This window comes from Phyllobates terribilis, unplaced genomic scaffold, assembly GCF_046119375.1.
Source record: "Phyllobates terribilis strain yellow unplaced genomic scaffold, ASM4611937v1 Scaffold_4__5_contigs__length_816908805, whole genome shotgun sequence".
NCBI lineage: Eukaryota > Metazoa > Chordata > Amphibia > Anura > Dendrobatidae > Phyllobates > Phyllobates terribilis.
In genome coordinates this window covers 463,756,235-463,770,151 of record NW_027362764.1, presented here as the reverse complement: position 1 = coordinate 463,770,151, position 13,917 = coordinate 463,756,235, and the positions used below count along the sequence as shown (strand labels likewise).

General features: G+C 45.1%; 1 protein-coding gene across 1 annotated transcript in view; it reads left to right on the top strand.

Moving 5' to 3' along the window:
• The first annotated feature begins 8,663 nt into the window (after positions 1-8,663).
• Positions 8,664-13,917, top strand: part of PIGN (phosphatidylinositol glycan anchor biosynthesis class N) — a 363,689-nt gene continuing 358,435 nt past the window's right edge. Inside the window, exon 1 of the mRNA XM_073678652.1 lies at positions 8,664-8,749. The gene's annotated coding sequence lies outside the window, so the exon portion shown is untranslated. The remainder of the gene's footprint in view (positions 8,750-13,917) is intronic.

Below are 13,917 nucleotides of genomic sequence, written 5' to 3'. Positions count from 1 at the left end.
TCCTCTCATCTGACCGCTGCTCTGGCTGATAGCAGCAGTCTGCTCTTCCCAGCCCGCGTACCTGCGGTAGTTAAAAAAAGAATAAAAATGTTATAATAAAAGAAAAAACCTTTATACTCACCTGTCCAGCGGCCCCCAGTGTCCTCCTGGTCCCCGGCGGCGATCCTCTCTCGTGATTTCTGATGTCACAGCTGTAGAATTGACCCGGATAGTCGTGGGACGATTGGCATTACGCGGACTGCGTTGTTGACGGCGGACAGGTGAGGAATATTGTTTGTTTTTTTACGTTTTTTTCAGGAGATCGAGGTGTGTAATAAATAAAATTGTAGAACCGTGTGTGTTTTAATTCATTAAAATATTTTATTCTGGCCGTGTCTTTTATTGAAGAAGCGGAGACCATTTTACCACGCGGTTAGTAATGGGGGCGTCTGATAGACGCCCTCCATTACTAACCTGGGCTTCTCGTCAGCTGCCAATACAAGGCTGACGTGAACCCCAACCCCATTACCCCACTCGCCACTGCTACAGGGCAGTGGGAAGAGCAGAGGCAAAGCGCCAGACTTGGCACATCTTATGGATATACTGCTGAGGGGTGATATTAATAGCCATGGAGGGGGCTAGTATTCATGGCCCCTTCCATGGCTATTAATATCAGCCCGCAGCTGTCTAGTTTAGCCTTTGCTGGTTAGATTTTATAGGGGACCCCATGTCAGTTTTTTTCTGGGGTCCCCCTGTAATCTAGCCAGTAAAGGCTAAAAAACAGCTGTGGGCTGATATTAATAGCCATGGAACATTGTTGGCTAATGGCCCCTTCCGCGGCTACTAATATCAGCCCCTAGCGGTCGGCTTTCCCTTTGCTGGTTAGAAAAATGACGCGGGAGCCTACACCATTTTTATTTTTAATTTTAGGCTCTGTGGCCATAATTCAGACGTAGCAGCATTTTTGACGCAAATTTTTGCTGCGTCCAAAATGTTGCATTCTATTGAACGCAGGTAAATCCACATGTGTTCACTGAACCATGTGGATTTACCGCATTCTATACATTCTAGTGGTCAAATTTCTGTTGCGGAGACTAGCGACTCCACAAGAGAAATTGACATGCTGCGGTCCTGAAAGATGTGCCGCATGTCAGTGTCCACGTGGTGGTTCGCAGCCTCTGATGCACGCATAGCGGATATGGGATTTCTAGAGATCCCATCCACTATGCCGCATCATCAGAATGCTGCAGGTTTGATGCTGTATAAACACGCAGCGTCAAACATGCAGTGGCTCTTGATCGTGGCCATGTACCCAAACTCACCCACAGCATGTCAATTTCTGTAGCAGACACGCTAGTCTCCGCTGCAGATTTTGACCTATTGAAGTGTCATTATATGTGGTGGATTCACATGTACTGATAACAAAAGTGCGGCATTAGAACACCGCGTTTGGGACGCAACCTAAATACGTTGTGTCCAAAGCACTGCTGAGTGCTGATTGGGGGATGTATCGGCTAATGAACCAGCTGTGAGATGTTAATTATGGCCAGGGAAATGTTTGCCTAATGGCACCTTCCCAGGTTAAAAAAACAGCTCACAGCAGTCGCATAAATTACATGAATAGAAATGCTAACTGGGTGAATGGGACTAGCTGACACCTAGCTCTTTTGTTTGGTGATGTCAAGGTGTCAATCAGACCTTTTCATGACCAAACAAAGTAAAGAAACACACAGACACAGAGTAAACACTTTATTTGAAATTCAACAGACCCATTCTTAAATCATTTAAATGAACCAATATACTCACCCCAGTTCTTATGGTAATCCAAGGGCTTAAGCAATGTCCCACCAAATAACTTTATTTAGCTCCAAAAATCATTCATTGATGCTCAAAAACCGCTTAAAAGAACGCATGTAAAAACGCGTAAAAAAACTTATGTAAATCCGCATGCGTTTTATTCTGCCAGGGAGAGACAAAAACGCTAAAGAAATTTCTGCTTCAATTCCTGAATGTGTGCACATACCCTTAGTTGGCACGCAAGTCTTAGGAGCTGTATGGGACAAGCTGCAGTTTGAATTATACCACGGACACCATTTTATTTAATTCTTGGAGAACCCCTTGTGAGGCAGTGAGGGGGATCATATGCGAGGGACGGTATGTATCCCCCAGGATGCCCATAGAGTCATATTGAACCCGCTGGAGTGCAATGCAATCACAGAAATAGCTGTGGCTGCAGTGCAAAATAAAAGTAAAGTTTGGACTTGGTCAAACTATTTGGCTAAGTTATATTTAAGAAAACCCAGCATGGGCTTTTACTTTGGGAGTGAACTACAGGTGGCAGTGGGGCGGTTCACTCCCTTCAGCCGAGTCTTACAAGTGGCCCATGGCCACAGATTCCAATTAAAAATCTGTAGCAAAGGTTTGGGTGGGTCAGTACTTTGTTTGCAAGCTGCAGAGCAGGTCTGTGTGAAGCTAACACAGAGCCAAGGAAAGCAAAACTCCTGGCCCACCTCGGGGCGAGACGGCGGTGCAGTCAACCACGGCAATGGGTATTGGAGATGGACTGTTTGATGGCGGGCTGTGATCCGGATGATACCATTTGCCTTTTCTTTGTGAGTTTTTGGAAAATAAAGACATCTGAGTTGAACTTTACTGGGTCACTGCCTCATTACCGCACAGTGTGAACACAGCCGCACAACACCCTTTAAAGGGACTGTGTCAGTACACACTGACTGTTCAAACCAAGTACAGGTATTCTGTACATAATGATGTGGAAAAACATTTAAATGCACCTTCCCACCTGCTTGTTTTCCATCTATCTCTGCCTTTCTCTGGCTCTATGAAGCCAGAGCTGTTAATCAAAGTGGGAGAAGGTGGATATAGATGGAAAACAAGCAGGTGAGAAATGTAATTAAACGATTGGCCCTGCCATGATGCACCGAGGGCCTTTACCTGGTTTGAAGAGTCATTCTGTGCTGACTGAGTCCCTTTAAAGGAAATGTGGAAAATCCACAGATAAAACAAGGATATTCGCTTTAAGTGCATTTCCGCAAAAGAAAAGCAGTAAAAATGCATGTAATCCCCCCATGACTTTATCAATAAAGTTTTATCACAGCTCGTATGCTAAGTAACTCAACAAACAGGAAGTTTACAAAACAAAGTAGTTTTATCTTAAACATGATGTACCTAAAAGAGACAAAAAATGTAGTTGAAAAAAGTAATAAAAATTCATTAAAAAAACACCTCACTATAAATGCAATAAAAAATCTAATAGCCTAAATTAGCTAATTGGTGCATAAATCTGCTGTATCAAAAATGCACGAAATACTCATTGTAGGAACTTAGCCTACCACGTTAGCATTATATAAGGATACTGGAAGGTGCTGGTGCCATGCTGGTGAGAGTTTGTAGAGAGACTGCTAGGTAGGAATAGCTGTGCTGATGTCTCTACGCTCTCACGTGATTAGGGTGAATGCACACAGAACTAATACACAGGTGAACACAATACCAGATTTCATCTCACCTCTGCTGTCAATTCTCCTTATTAATTTAAATTGGAAAGTTGAAACCAACAATAAATTGGAGATTGTGAAGCTAAAATGAAGAACTGCTCCTCATGCAATCGCCTACGGGTTCGTTCACATTTGTCGGATTTGACGATATTCTGTGATGAAATCCATGTGAAGTCTGCAAACAATTCACATCATTTCCATGTGAGTGGGATTTCCACACCGTTTACATGATCCAGAAAATTGCTGCTTACATTTTTTCCGCACTGTAAAAAAGACCAGGCATGTAAATAAGAAGCGTGCTGCTAATTTCCATAGATTCCGCACAGAAGACCTGCTGCACACCTATGGGATATCTGCAGCAAAAATCCAAAGTTCACGTTAGATTTTGAGATCCAACATATCCTAGTGGTATGTTCACACAGAGCTTTCAATGCGGATCTCTCTGCACATGTTGACTTTTAGAGCATCCTTTTTGAAATTTTTTTTTTGGAGGGGCTTTGCCACCAGCATTTTTCTTTATACTTGTATGTATAAATTAGTGAGCCTGAAGAATGGTCCTGTCACTTAACCACTTTGCAGCTACCTATGCAAAATGCCTCTCAGCAACAAGCTGAGGGCATTTAGCATATGCGCGCTGCCCCTTTAAGAGCAGGGGAGTGCGCGCACTTGATGCCACCGGCAACTGCGGCACATACAGGAACCGAGAACAGGGAGTGCACCAGGAACCACGCCGAGGCCTGCGGCAGCGAGTAAGACAGCGTCCCTGCATGGGAGAGAATGGGACATCATGCAGGGGCGCCAGCTACAAATAACACTAACATCATTACCAGTGACATACCAGCTGTATATAGTATAAGTATACAGATACAACAGTGATTATCGGTGATATTATATACAGAAGCTCTGTATATAGTATATAGTGTACAGGTAATACAGGGATCACCAGTGACATTATACACAGGAGCTCTGTATATAGTGTCAGTGTACAGATAATACAGTGATCACCAGTGATATTATACACAGAAGCTCTGTATATAGTGTACAGGTAATCCAGTGACGTCTCTAGTTGAAGTCCTTCACCTTACCTTTTCTTCTTCATCCAACGCAGACCACCATCATTTCTTCCTTCCAGGACTCGTCTCCTCAGAAAATGACACACAGACATCTATAGCTGCTCGCTTCTAGAGCATTTTTTCACTAACTTCTACACTGCGCCAGATGAAGAAAAAGAGAGACATAGTGCTGCCATGCACAGTAACAAGACATTCATTTTGTTTTTCCCATGGAAAACAGTATCCTCAAAAGTAAAATATATTACAGCAGCAATAATGTCTCCTAATTGGCCCCTGCAGTAATTATGTCTCTCACTTGCCATCATAAACTAATAATCTATGCTCCTCATTCTAGCCCCCATGCTGTAATTATGTCACCAATACTGACCCCTATTTGGAATAATGTCCCCCATCCAGCAATAATGTCCCCATCCTGGATCCTGGGACCCTTACTATAATAATTTCACCATCCTGGGCCCTTCCCGTGCACCTTCCTGTAATAATGTCCTACATCCTGGCCCCCATACGGTAATAATGTTCAATCTCCTGTAATATTGTCCTCTGTTCTGGCCCTTTTCTGTAATAATGTCTCCCATCCTTGGCCCTTCCTGTATTGTCCCCCATCCTGGGCCCCTGTATTTGATAGTGTCCCCCATCCTGAGCACTTCCTGTAATGTCTCCCATCCTGGGCCTCTTTACTTAATAATATCCCCCAGTCTGGACCTCTATAGCTGATAATGTCTCCCATCCTTGGCCCTTCCTGTAATGTCCCCCATCCTGGGCCTCTTTATTTGATAATGTCCCCCATCCTTGGCCCTTCCTGTAATGTCCCCCATCTTGGGCCTCTTTATTTAATAACGTCCCCCATCCTGGGCCCCTGTATTTGATAATGTCCCCCATCCTGGGCACTTCCTGTAACGTCTCCCATACTGGGTCTCTTTATTTAATAATGTCCCCCATCCTGGACCTCTATATTTGATAATGTCCCCCATCCTTGGCCCTTCCTGTAATGTCCCCCATCCTGGATCTCTATATTTGATAATGTCTCCCATCCTTGGCCCTTCCTGTAATGTCCCCCATCCTGGGCCTCTTTATTTGATAATGTCCCCCATCCTTGGCCTCTTTATTTAATAAAGTCCCCCATCCTGGGCCCCTGTATTTGATAACGTCCCCCATCCTGGGCACTTCCTGTAACGTCTCCCATCCTGGGTCTCTTTATTTAATAATGTCCCCCATCCTGGACCTCTATATTTGATAATGTCCCCCATCCTTGGCCCTTCCTGTAATGTCCCCCATCCTGGACCTCTAAATTTGATAATGTCTCCCACCCTTGGCCCTTCCTGTAATGTCCCCCCATCCTGGGTCTCTTTATTTATTAATGTCCCCCATCCTGCCGCTCTTCTGCAACATTGAAAACAAAGATTATTTTTAACCGTCTGCACTCCCGTGGCCTCCTCTACTGCTCCATATGTGGCGCAGCTGGGGGGGCACATGGCAATGAAGTCATATGCCGCCTGCGGCAGACGTCAGCTTCCGGCCTCTGATAGGCAGCCATTTTAACTATTGCGGTGCAGGGAGCTGATGGCTTTGTGAGCCTCAACACATTTCAACTGATGCACATTCAGTTGAAACCAGCGCTGTTACTGGTGAGCCCCCAGTCTTCACTACCGGATCGGGGCATCTTGCCAGTTTGGGGAACCATAATTTTAACAACTGTTTCCCCGAATCAGTAAGAATTGTCTGAATCCCAAATCTGGCAACATGTCAATTTCTCTTATGGGTACGCTGAGTTGTATGTGCATATTTTTCCCTATTTTTTTATTAGATGCAAAAAATCTGCAGGTACAAAAAACATTTTTAGTGTGTTTCTTCTACAGAAATCCACAATAAAAACCCATGTAATCTGCACACGACTATATCAATAAAGTTCTGTGAAAAACCAAATACCAGGAAGTATAAAAAACAAAGCAGCTTTAAGAAAACCATAACATACCGACAAGAGACAAAAACCGCAGAGTCAAAAATGCATATTATAAAAAAGCAAGTCTCCTAATTTACATAATGAAATCTGCAACATAAAAAACCTCAAAAATACTCTTTGTGGGAACAGAGGCTAACTTACCTGGTAATGTACCACGCTGTGGATTTTCCATACGCAAATCCACATGGAAAATCCACAACATGTAACATCCAACCTGGCAGTGGATTCCATGTATCAGTGACAAGTACACAGCGAAGGCTACGGTGGGCTGGGAATACAGTGGACTGGGGTTACAGTGGGCTGTGGGTATGGTGGGCTGGGGTTACATTGGGCTGGGGTTACAAGGGGCTAGGGTTACGGTGGGCTGTGGCTATGGTGGGCTGAGACTACAGTGGGCTGGAGTTACAGTGGACTGTGGCTATGGCGGGCTGGGGTTACAGTGGACTGTGGCTACGGTGGGCTGGGGTTACAGTGGGCTGTCGCTTCGGTGCGCTGGGGTTACATTGGGCTGGGACTACAGTGGGCTGGGGTTATGGTGGGCTGGGGCTACGGTGGGCTGGGACTACAGTGGGTTGGGGTTACGGAGGGCTGGGGTTACAGTGGACTGTGGGTATGGTGGGCTGGGGTTATGGTGTGCTGGGGCTACGGTGGGCTGTGGCTATGGTGAGCTGAAACTACAGTGCACTGGGGTTACGGTGGGCTGTGGGTATGGTGGGCTGGGGCTATGGTGGGCTGGGGTTATGGTGTGCTGGGGCTACGGTGGGCTGAGACTACAGTGGGCTGGAGTTACAGTGGACTGTGGCTACGGTGGGCTGGGGTTACAATGGACTGTGGCTACGGTGGGCTGGGGTTACAGTGGACTGTGACTACGGTGGGCTGGGGCTACGGTGGGCTGGGACTACAGTGGGTTGGGGTTACGGAGAACTGGGGTTACAGTGGGTTGGGGTTACGGAGGGCTGGGGTTACAGTGGGCTGTGGGTATGGTGGGCTGGAGTTATGGTGTGCTTGGGCTACGGTGGGCTGAGACTACAGTGGGCTGGAGTTACAGTGGACTGTGGCTACGGTGGGCTGGGGTTACAGTAGACTGTGGCTACGGTGGGCTGGGGTTACAGTGGACTGTGACTACGGTGTGCTGGGATTATGGTGGGCTGGGGCTACGGTGGGCTGGGACTACAGTGGGTTGGGGTTACAGTGGGCTGTGGGTATGGTGGGCTGGAGTTATGGTGTACTGGGGCTACGGTGGGCTGAGACTACAGTGGGCTGGAGTTACAGTGGACTGTGGCTATGGTGGGCTGGGGTTACAGTGGACTGTGGCTATGGTGGGCTGGGGTTACAGTGGACTGTGACTACGGTGTGCTGGGATTATGGTGGGCTGGGGCTACGGTGGGCTGGGACTACAGTGGGTTGGGGTTACAGTGGGCTGTGGGTATGGTGGGCTGGAGTTATGGTGTACTGGGGCTACGGTGGGCTGAGACTACAGTGGGCTGGAGTTACAGTGGACTGTGGCTATGGTGGGCTGGGGTTACAGTGGACTGTGGCTATGGTGGGCTGGGGTTACAGTGGACTGTGACTACGGTGGGCTGAGGTTACGGAGGGCTGGGGTTACAGTGGGCTGTGGGTATGGTGGGCTGGAGTTATGGTGTGCTGGGGCTACGGTGGGCTGTGGCTATGGTGAGCTGAGACTACAGTGCGCTGGGGTTAAAGTACGCTGGGGTTACGGTGGGCTGGGGTTACGGTGCGCTGGGTTTACGGTGGGCTGGGGTTACAGTGCGCTGGGTTACGGTGGGCTGGGGTTATGGTAGGCTACAGTAGGCTGAGACTACATGGTGAAGCCAGTTTTATGATAGTGGCAGAGGCTTTGTAATAGTTTTCCTGTGATCCATGGACGAGATTTCATTGCTGCACACCTCACCCTGACATGTAAAGGCTGTCTGTACACTGACATACCCTGATAAGATGGGGAATAAGGGGGCAGCCCCTGTATTGCCTATCACTGTACATTATATCATATGGGCAGACGGAACAGCATTTGCCCGCATACACAAGTGTCTCAGGACTGTACAGCGCAGATGCTCCAGCCACTATCAATATGTTCAAGGAGACGGGAAACAGAGGAAACCACAACTCCCGACATGCTCTGCTTCTTCATGACGTCATCACAGAGTGACCAGGAAACAACGAATGACAGGAGAAGCGGTGTGAAAGCTGCACGTGAGCCGATGAGGGTGAGTGGATGAGGCGTCATTTCTTGTACGTGGACACAGGGGCTGACGGCGACATATGAGGCAGGATGGGTATGAGGCAGGCCAGTGCTGGCTCCTCAGGCACTATCTGTCAGCAGTGTCCCATTACACCCAGTCTCAGTGCATGGAGCTGAGCTGGGCTGGTTGCTATAACTACAAGGACAGGCGTTTTGCTGTGTATTGTGAGTCTGAAGTCAGGCAGGGGTGGCTGATGGCTGGGAGTGAACAGGAGTATGCTGATTCTTATTCACACAGTGCAGATTTTCTTCTATGTTTATGCAGTTCTGACCACAGTGACTTCTTGTCCAATGTCTCTTATTATGTATTGGGTATTTCTCATCGGTTATCCATTCTATGAAAATAATAAAAGCACACTCCTGTCTGTGTGATCCTCTGCCACCCAGCCCACATGCTGCTTGTGTACAGGCGTTCAGCATTCAGCCCATCTGTGGTCTGTGCGGCACTGCTGGCATCATGGCTGTGCAGAGTGCTGGTACCAGTAGTGCAGCACGTGGCCGATAACTGGCTGCTGAAGCCAAGTACCTCTCGAACACAAAATTGCCAAGATTTTTATTTTTTTGTTATTTATGTATTGTAGCCGATCGCTTGGATGAGGGTCCTGAGCACCTCGCTCCTCCTTACTGCACAGCAGCGGGGCGCTAAGTGTCAGCGCCAGGAAGGTAAAGAACGCTATTAACCCTATATCTGCAGGTTAATAGCGTTTTTTTCACGTTGAGATATACTGCAATGATGAATGGAGATAATTCCACCAAAACACCTTATTTCCTAAAAAGGCCGAGGGTGAGCTTGGTTACCCTTGCTGTACTATTATTTCATGTTAAAATAAATCAAATAAAACCCTACTGAGCATGCTGGGAGTCTTACTTTTGCTATAGCTGCCAAGCCACCATTTGTGGGGTCCTCATTATCTGCTTCATGCACCTCTATATACACCAGTATGGCTAGAGATGTATTGGCCTACTCTCTGGTGTATCCTATGTAATGTCCCTATGTTAGGTCTGCAGGTGGGTATCATACTAGAAGGCTGGTGTGGATGATAGGAATGAATAGAAATTGCTACTGAAGTGATTTTCTTATTCTTAAAAGTGTCTACAAAGGATAACATGCTTTTTGCTGAGGCTCCCAAAGGTCGTCTAGGTTGCATTTTAGATTTGTATAGTTTTAAAGGGAATCTGTCACCAGGTTTTTGCCACCTAATCTGACAGCATCATAATGTAGAGACAGAAACCTTGATTCCTGCGATGTGTCACTTACTGGGCTGCTTGCTGTAGTTTTACTAAAATCACTATTTTATCGTCAGGAGATGAGGACTAGTAAACCTGCTGCCTGCCAGGTAGTCCTCCATATTCATGAGCTCTGTATAACCCCGCCCCCACCATTGATTGGCTGCCTATGCGCAATGAACACACAAAGCTGCCAATCAGTGGTGTGGGCGGGGTTATACAGAACTCCGCATTCAGGGAACTGCTAAATCTGCAGCAGAGAAAACAGTATTTAAATCAAAACTGCCACCCAATAAGTAATATTTTGTAGGAATCATGGTCTCGTGCTGCTGTCAGATGGGATTAGCAAAAACCCAGAGACAGATTCCCGCATATCAAGATAAGAAAAGTGGAAGAATGGAAACTTTTGCAGCAAAAATCAGTAAAAGCCTGGATACAGTCCTGCTCATTGCTATGAATTACATAATGTGAAAAAAATGAATCACGTGAAACAGTGTTTTTGTATAGAGCACTCCTGTTAAATACAAAAGAGCAAATGATAAAACAGTAATTTAAAACAAAAAACAATGGGAGGGAAAAATAAAAAAAACTAAAACTTGCTGTGCCACTATTATTGGCACCTTTTACATAAATTTAGTATGGAAACACATTTTGACTCACCTGTGGTAAATCACAAAAGAGATTCACCTGTGATTGTCGATGTCCATGTGCGATGAATGAATTAGTCAATGAATGATGACTTCAGTGTTTTAAAAAGCCACTTGGTAGGCCCTGTTCCTTTGTCACAATGGTGAAGACAAAGGAGCTGTCTGAGGGCATCAGAACTGCTATTATTAGCAAACACATGACTTCCAAAAGGTATAAGGCCATCTCCAAAGACCTTGGTATCCCAGTTTCAACAGTTCGCAATGTTATTAAAAAGTTTGCCAATCGTGGAAGCATCAAGAACCTCCCTGGATGTGGGGGAAAGAGGAAAATTGACAAGAGATATATTTGAAGGTTGGTGCAAAAAAACACCACGTCAAACATCCAAAGACCTGAAGGCCAGCCTGAAACTGTCTGGGGTCATGGTTTCAACAAGTACCATACGCCGCACACTAAACCAAGCAGAGCTTTATAGGCGAATGCCAAGGAAGAAACCATTACTAAAGAAATGACATAAAAAGGAACGACTGATCTTTGTCAAATAGTAACTTGACAAACCACAATCCTTCTGGGAAAATGTTCTGTGGACAGATGAATCAAAAATAGAGGTTTTTGGCAATGCAAAGCCACAGTTTGTTTACAGACGGCACAATGAAGCTTATAAGTAAAAGAACACCTTACCAACAGTTAAGCATGGTGGAGGATCCATAATGCTGTGGGGTTGCTTTGCTGCATACGGTACTGGAGGCCTTGACCGTATCACAGGAATCATGAAATCAGAGCATTATCAAGAGATTTTAGAGATAAATGTCCTATCAAGTGTAAGAAAACTTGGTTTGAGTTGAAGATCATGGGTCCTCCAGCAAGACAATGACCCAAAGCACACAAGAATGGTTGAAAAAGAAAAAATGGACTGTTTTAAAATGGCCAGCAATGAGTCCTGACCTCAATCCCATTGAAAATCTTTGGGATGAGCTGAAATCTGCCATTGGGAAAAAGAACCCTGCAAACATTCAAGAGCTTGAACAAATTGCAAAGGAAGAGTGCGAGAAAATTCCTGCAGAGAAGTGCAAGAAGCTTATAGATGGCTACAAGATATGTTTGGAGGCTATCAGCATTGCCAAAGGGTGTGCAACCAAGTATTAATTAGAGGTGCCTTTATTGCGGCACATGCTGTTTATTCTGTTTCTTTTTTGAAATTGCAACATGGAAGTTGAAAACAATGTTTTATTGTTGTATTACTTTGGACCACTAATTAAAAAATCCAGAGGCTATAACTTTGGTACATTTTCATTTATTTCTAAATATATTGTACAGTCTATGAAAATAATGAAGGGGTGCCAATAATGGTGAGCAGCACTGTACTTTTTCTGCAGCTAGGCAGGTTTACACAGTGCAGACTTTCCATTATGGAGTCTGCAATAAAGTTCAACAAAGTACAGTGTAACGGAGGGGATGGAGTCTACCTAACGTCCGATACAGTATGTTCACATGATCAGGGTTTGCAATAGGCCAAACATTTCTAAAAGTTAGTTTAGATTGTGAGTAGGAATAATTACTGTTTCTATTCACTGGCAGCTGTTTTGTTGAATATTGGCAGGAATTGAAACACAAATCATATAAGAAAATAGCACAGACCTTGTTTCTACACTGAATAAGTCGCACTGGTTGATGAAGATGCCACATCTAATGATTGTCTTTGGGGTTGTCTTGTCACCAGCATCCTACATTAATGTCACTGTTACACGTGACTTTGCCTTCATAGTCTTCAATGTTGCATACCATTTGCAACGCCCATGCGATCTGTCTGCAATTTGGCTTACTGTGGTAGTGCCACCATGTAGTCCTAGCCTAATGAAACCAGAAGAGCTTCACAAAATATCCACCCCATGTGAACATCTCCTGAATGGCAGCATTTGGGTTACTGTGACTTGGAATTATTGAGATTGCTGCTGTCACAATTCCTCCTCTCAGCGTGGTGAGTGGCAGCTCAGCTGTCCAATCTGGGGTAGGGGTGTGCTGAGCTGTCAATATTGTAATAGATGGTTCAGTCGTCTAATCTGAGGCTTGGGCATGCTGAGCTGTCAGTATGGTGAGTGACAGTCTAGTCGCCCAATCAGGGTCTGGGCGTGCTTGGTTTCCTTCAGATGTCTCCAGTTCGGAATGGTTCCCAGGCTATTTAGCTGTCTGCCAGTTGTAGCTCTGCTCAGTGTGGTGTGTGTTTGCTCTGTGCTTGAGTTCTAGTATTTTGATCTTTGTTGACCGACCTTAGATTTGCCTTTGACCATCTGTTTGCCTAGCCCCTTTGTCTTGATCCGCTACCTTCTTGGAATTCTGACCTTGGACTGTGACCTGACTACGCCTTTGCCTTACCCCTCTGTTTATCATGTACCCTCCTGGCTTTTGACCTTGGACTCCTTGACTTCCCCACCTCACGGCGTGTCTGTGAGTAGTGACTAGCATCACAGCTCCCTTACATATATGTGGTTCTGTGTATTTTCTTAATGCTGTCTAAGCTAAATGAGCATTTTAGTGACATGTTTGCTAAATGTCTAAAGCTTCAGTGATTCATAAATCCAGTTTCTTCCTCTTCTGCTATTGCTGTTTCCCCAAGCATTATTGGACTTTGTAAACTGAATAATAAATGACTTGTTGCAAATAATGCAGCAGAAACTCCATTCTTCCCTAAGGCTCTCTGGCTGATGAATGTATCTGCCCTGTGTGCCTGTGCTACTCTCCCATTAGCTTGTGTTATATTGCCACCTAGTGCACAGTTGTCAGTAGTGCACAACATTTCATTATAATGGAGCTGTGATTGTAGGTTATCATTAAACAGCCTTTATATTGATACTCAGGGTTTTTTTTTTTTTAATAAGGTGCTACATGTGCACCACATCTTATTACATGCCTCTCTCAGGAACACAGTTACACAAGCTAAAATCACACATCAACTTTAGGTGCATTAAATGACTGTATATTACTATGTGCGGTTGTTGTAACCTGAGACTTATACAATAGAAAAAAAAGTCCTCAGTAAATAATAATAAAATCAATGGTAAATATAAAAAGGTGCTCTCCAAAAGTGGTTGGTGTTAATCACAAGTACTTCTCAATAGTGCCGCATATGCCAGATGGCAAAGTGGATGTGATTTCATGAAATATCCTGTGTTTTCTCTCTATAGGCCTCTATGGGGAGCCTGAAAAACACATAGAAAGAAATACTTGTCTGTACTAAAAAGAATGCATTGAAAAATACTGCTT